Source organism: Sciurus vulgaris, assembly GCF_902686455.1.
Source record: "Sciurus vulgaris genome assembly, chromosome: 18".
Taxonomy (NCBI): Eukaryota; Metazoa; Chordata; class Mammalia; order Rodentia; family Sciuridae; genus Sciurus; species Sciurus vulgaris.
In genome coordinates, this window is record NC_136479.1 from 17,312,694 (window position 1) to 17,319,123 (window position 6,430).

The window sequence follows — 6,430 nt, forward strand, 5'->3', positions numbered from 1 at the left end:
AGCTGGTTAAAAATGTCATGTTGGACCCCAGTTTACACAATAAATAAATCTAACTTTTATAACCAGCCATTATATCTTTAAAAAAAAACAAGCAAACAAACAATGTCACATTTCTTCAGCTTTTAAACAGTTGCCCGAGTTGCTTGCTGGGTGAGGAAGCACAGGGCTGACAGAGAAGTGAGATAAAAGTGTCTATGAAACTGTCCATCATTAATGCTTTTCTCATGGGCAGGACTTACACTGATGTATCAAAAATACATTTTGAAGAATAATGAGAAAAACTTCCCTTCTTTATTTCTTCAATTTCTTACCCCTTAAAAGTCCACATTACTGAATCTTACCGTCCATGTGAAACATGGTAACACGTGAGGCACGCGATGTTCACCATGGCGAGGGGCAGATCAGGAGCCAAGGCCTGGCAGGCTGGGAAATGCCACGCAGTCCTCTCTCTCTGCTTTATTGACCTGGACACAAGTACATCTGCCTGGAAACAAAAGACAGAACCTGCAGTATTTCCACAACCATAATAATTAGCTTCCCCCACAAATAAAAGTAGCCACGTGGCCTAAGTCTAGTCACACAGAAGAGAGCGGGCAGCTCTGGAAGGCCAGCGGCAGTCCCTGGCTCTGTCTCCCATGGTGGCAGAGGTGGCGGTCTCCACTGTTGTGCTGCCCAGGGTCGGCAGTGGACACTGTCACCCAGAAGGCAGTCTGGTGGCTTCCATCTATGCAGCACGGTTTGCTCCAGTAGTTACAATGCATTTCAGTGAGTCACCTGTTCCACTGCACATTCCATCAGGGCATCAGTAGCACCCCGACTCTATGTGACAAAAGGCTTGGCCTGCCACGAACTCCAGACGATCGAGCAGACAGTGTGTGGCACACTTCTGGGAGGAGGGCCCGGGATTTGCCATCTTTCTGATTCTTTGTCCTCATTTTCTCATCCACAACTTCCACTTCTGTGCTGTTCTTCAGGGCCTCTAACGTGAGGTTAAAGTTTATGGTGAGCGCCGGATCACGGTGAAATCCAGCAATCAGGGAAACAGGCAAGAAACCTTGCTCATCCACCTTTCTCCAAAGAAAGAAGCCACGTTCCAAATTTCTATACTGAAGTAATATTCAACTTGACGCTGAATATACTCTTTAAGCAATGCTTCCTCCCCAGGATACACCTGCACACCCATACCATCTTCATGGTAATACATCCTACTGGTGTTAATTTCTGTTTGAAATGGTGGATCCGTCCTTTCACCATGTTCTAAGTAACCATGCAATAATCAAAGTTCACTGGAGGGTTTTCTCTGCCTCGTCCTCTTCCTCGGCCTCTGAAGGAACCGTGGATATTACCCCCCTCACTCCTCACACTGGACACTTCATCATCTCTTTTTCTCTGTCTCGTCTCCAAGTGTTTCTCCTCTCATTAAGGGATGACTTCTTTGCTTCAGGTTGACACGAGAGCTGTTCCGTGATCCAGGTCTCTCCTGCCTCTCTGGTTACATCATCCAAATGCAGTGGTACCCACGTGTGTTTATGAGCTCTCTTTTGTTTTCTGCTGGCCTGGCCTCATCCTCACTGACGTTTTCTATAGGACAGTCTAATTTTGTGTCCCAGTTTTCTTTGCTCTCACTGTTACTCCTCTTTTCAACCTTCTCTTCTTTTTATTTTCTAATTTGTGGCTTCTTATTTCCTTGGCTGATGATACTCTGAAATCCAGTGCTCACTAACTCTCCTGGTGTTGGCCAGTTTGCTGTATCACTGAAATCACTGGCCTTATTGGGTTTCCTGTCTTGAGTTTTCCTGCTTTTATAATTTTGGGGGAACTGAGCTCTGCTGCCATCTCCCCGCGAATGGCTGACTCATAAACAATTTTTTTAAAAAAGACAACTAAAGGAGATATTACAGCTCATATCACAAAGAGCTAGCCTTCCAAACATGTAAAAATTATAACCTTTTCGAAACATAGAAAAAGGAAATAAAATTTGCTATTAATAAACAACAAGATAGTTAATTTCACTCATTAAAAAGAGAAACGTAAATTAAAACTGCGGATGAAAGACTATTTTCTTTCTCTCCATTGGCAAAAATCCAAAGTTAGCTGACATACTCTATTGATAGGACTCTGGAGGGGAAAGCATTTTCTCATGCATTCTGACAGCAGCGTGTTAAAGTCACTCAGCATTATTGCGTTGTGGTCTATTTGATCCTGGAATTGATAAGGATTTGTTTGATGTACATGGATGCACCCATTGTTTGGGGCATAAATATTTACGGTCGTTATGTCTTCCTGATTTATGGTTCCCTTAAGCAGTATGAATTATCCTCCTTCATCCCTTCTGACTAAATTTAAATTTGACTTGAAGTCCACTAAATTTGACATAAGGATGGAAACCCCCTTTTTTTACTGAGACTGTGTGCGTGGTATGTTTTTTCCCGTCCTTTCACCTTTAGTCTATGGATGTGTTTTTCTATGAGATGAGTCTCTTGAAGGCAGCATATTGTTGGGTCTTGCTTTTTAATCCAGTCTGCCAGTCTTTGTCTTTTGATCGATGAGTTTAGACCATTAACATTCAGGATAATTATTGCGGTATGATTTGTATTCCTATTTTGGCTTATTTTTGGTTTTAAACTTCACTTGGTTTCTCCTTTGATTGACTTTTCTATTAGGGTAGTTCCTCCCTTTGCTGACTTACATTGCTGTTTTTCATTTCCTCCTCATGAAATATTTTGCTGAGCATGTTCTGTAGCCCAGACTTTCTATTTGTAAATTCTTTTAACTTTTGTTTATCATGGAAGGATTTTATTTTGTCTTCAAATCTGAAGGTTAGTTTTTCTGGGTAAAAGATTCTTAGTTGGCAACCATGTTTTCAGAGCTTGAAATATGTTGTTCCAGGCCCTTCTAGCTTTTAGAGTCTGCAGTGAGAAATCTGCTGATATCCATATTGGTTTCCCCCTATATTTAATCTGATGCTTTTCTATGGCAGCCTTTAAAATTCTATCTTTATTTTGGATGTTAGGCATTTTCATTATAATGTGCCTTGGTGAAGATTTGTTGTAATTTTGTGCATTTGGTGATCTGTAAGCCTCTTGTAATTTATTTCCCATTTCATTCTTCAGGTTTGGGAAATTTTCTGGTATTATTTCATTGAATAGGTTGTTCATTCTTTTGGTTTGTATCTCTGTGCCTTCCTCAATCCCAATAATTCTTAAATTTGGTCTTTTCATGATGTCCCATAGTTCTTGGAGGTTCCGTTCATGATTTCTTACCATCTTCTCTGTGTGGTCAACTTTATTTTCAAGATTAAATATTTTGTCTTCATTGTCTGAGGTTCTGTCTTCCAAGTGATCTAGTCTGTTGATGACGCTTTCCATTGAGCTTTTTATTTAGTTTATTGTTTCTTTCATTTCAAGGATTTCTGGTTTTTTTTTTTTTCAGAATCTCTATCTCTTTATTGAAATCTTTTGCTTCCTGCAGTTGCTCTTTTAACTGTTTATTGAAGTGATTGTTCATTTTTGCCTGCATTTGCTCTCTTATCTCATCCTTTGCTTCACAAATCATTTTAATTAAGTATGTTCTGAACTCCTTTTCTGACATTTCTTCTACCATGCTGTTATTGGATTCTATTAATACAAAATTTTGGTTTGTTCGGAACACTTTCTTCCCTTGCTTTTTTCATGTTGTTCACAAATCTTCCCTTCTAGCAGTGAAGGTCTGGGGTATTGCAGTTTTCCCCCACAGGCTTATAGTGACCCTGCAGGTTTCCAAAACTTCTTAAAGGAGATCAATATTAGCAGCACCCAGTACAGACAACATGCAGCCCTAAACAAAAGAGCCCCTATGAACATGTTAACAATATTGTCATAATAAACAGAGAGGATGAGTTCAATTATTATCTACAGTATAACAAATAGATTTGCTATGAGGTCTGCAGTTTCTAATGGAGGACAAAGAGGATGGGGAGGGGTGTAGGATGTAACTGTTAATGGGATAGGAAAAGAGTATATAGAAGTACTAGATCATTGGAAGAGAGAAAGCAGAATCAAAAGAATTTGGTTGTTAGCATGAGAAAGGGAGAAAGAGACTGAGGAAACAGGTAAACAAAAGGGAAATAGAGCGAGAAAAATAAAGAAATAAAAACTTAAAATTTTTCAAAAAGGAAAAAAAAAATCTACACTATAACAGTTATATACTATTCAAACCTCCCAGTCTTCAGTAGCCTGAAGCATGAGAGGTACCTGACAATGCGCTTCCAGTCTCCAGCAGGTGTCTCAGGATGGGATTGGCCCCACCTAAAGATGGCAGCTTCTGCTTCCAGGATAATCCAAGATGGCAGCACTGACTTCCAAACTTGTTGGCGAATGGGGAGCTGCCGTGCGGGGCGTGGGCACTGAGTCCAGAGTACATGTGGGTCAGGCCAGGGGTCCTGGAGGCATGGTTAGTCGGACTGGGGGTCCTACAGGTCCTGGCTGTTGTCCCAAAATGGCAGCAGCCACGAGTAACCAATCCTGTGGGTACTGTGACAGTGGACTTCCAGGCAACAGCAGGCAGCTGGCAGTCTGCTGGCAGTCTGTGGGTGGTCTGCAGGCCCCCGATGAATGATCAGCAGGTGGACCTCAGGCAGTGGGTGATTGGTAGGTGAAAGGCAGGTGATGGGCAGGCAAGAGGCAGGCAAATGGGCAAATGGCAGATGATAGGCACCAGTCAGTGAATAATCTGCACTCAAAAAGTAGTCGATATGCTGGCAGACTGTGGGTGATCAAGGTAGACAAATGGGGTAAACAGCCGGGGATTGATGAGCACCAAAGACTGCCTCACAGAGAAACAGATTTCCCTCTGCTCAAAACCCAAGTTATGGAGCGACAAAGAACGCAGCCTCTCTCTAGTTCACCCTCTTGAATCTCTCTCCTCTCCATTTATATAGATTGGGAGTTTTCAGCCTCAGCATACTGGCATTTGAGGCCAGATTTTTTGTTTGTTTGTTTGTCACAGGGGCTGTCCTATGCAGCATAAGATATTTAACAACTCGCCTGGTCTCTATCCTCCAGGTGCCAGGAGCAACCCTTCCTTCAAGATGTTGACAACTGAAAATATCTCCGTACATTTCCTAGTGTTCCTTAGTGGGAACAATCACCCCTGTTGAGAACCTCTGATTTATATCTTCTCTAACAATATTTTGTAGTTTTCATTGTACACATCTTGCAAGTATTGCCTGCCTTTTAATGCTATTATGAATTTAATTTCCTTATTGTTTCTTGTTACAGAATTACAGTTATTTTTGTATATTTATCTTGTACCATTTGACTATGACAAATTAGTTCTAGCATTTGTGCACGTGCCTATACATGCGTATGTGTTTCTTCCCTGGAAGATGTCATCTGGAACTCATACGTCTTTCCTTTTTCCTTTCCAAGTTAATTCCCTTCCTCCTTCTAACTGCACTGGTTAGGCTCTCCCGTGTGATGTGGAGCAAAGGTGGCAAGCACAGACATCCTTGCTTTGTGGCAGATCTTGAGCATTTGTCTTTAGCACTCACTCTTGAATGAGTATGATACCAGCTAAAGAGTTTTCACAGATGCCCTTTCTCAATTTGAACATATCTCCTTCTATTCCTAGTGTGTTAAGGTGTTAGATTTCATAATTGTTTTTCTCTATGCCAGAGATAATCATGGAGTTTTGGCCTTTATACTTTTCACATATGTTATAGTAATTGATTTTAAGTTGGTAAGACAGTCTTGCATTCCTAGGCTAAATTCTACTCGGCCATGTTATATATTAATTTTTATATGTTAACGGATTTGCTTTGCTAATTTTTTTTGCGTCTGTGTTCATGGGGGATACTGGTCGGCAATTTTTTCTTTTTGTGATGTCTTTGTCTGATTTTGGTGTAAGGTTAATACTATTCTCAAAAAAGAGTTGGGAAGTGATCCTTCCTTTTCTATTTTCTGAATTTGTGATTTAAATATTTGAAAAAAATCAATGTGAAGCCATCTTGGCCTGCATATTTCTTTCTGGGAAGATTTAAATTACTAATTCAAATTCTTTACTTGTTATAGATTATTCAGATTTTTCTATTACTTCAATCAGTTGGTAATTTGGGCCTTTCTAAAAATTTACCTATTTCATCTAAGTTGTATAATTTTTTGGCATAAAATTGTTCATAATATTCTCTTGTAATCCTTTATAATTTCAATTTCTGTAGAATCAATAGAATGTCCCTCTTTCTTTCCTTAATTTTGTCATTTGTTTTTTTTCCCCCTGTGGTCAATTTGTTTGACATTCATCAGTTTCATTATTCTTTTCAAAGAACCAACTTTTCCTTTGTTGCAAACTTTTCTATTTTTTATTTTCTATCATTGATTTCTGTCCTCATCAGTTTCCTTTCTTATGCTTTATCTGAATTTAGTTTGCTCTTTTTTGTCTAATATATTAAAGT

The 6,430-nt window shown here is 39.8% G+C and overlaps 1 pseudogene across 1 annotated transcript; it reads right to left on the reverse strand.

The window, feature by feature from the left end:
• Positions 1-634: 634 nt before the first annotated feature.
• LOC306649533 (la-related protein 1B-like) lies at positions 635-1,836 on the reverse strand (annotated as a pseudogene). The gene has a single exon. The product of its transcript is annotated as a la-related protein 1B-like (transcript).
• Positions 1,837-6,430: the final 4,594 nt, after the last annotated feature.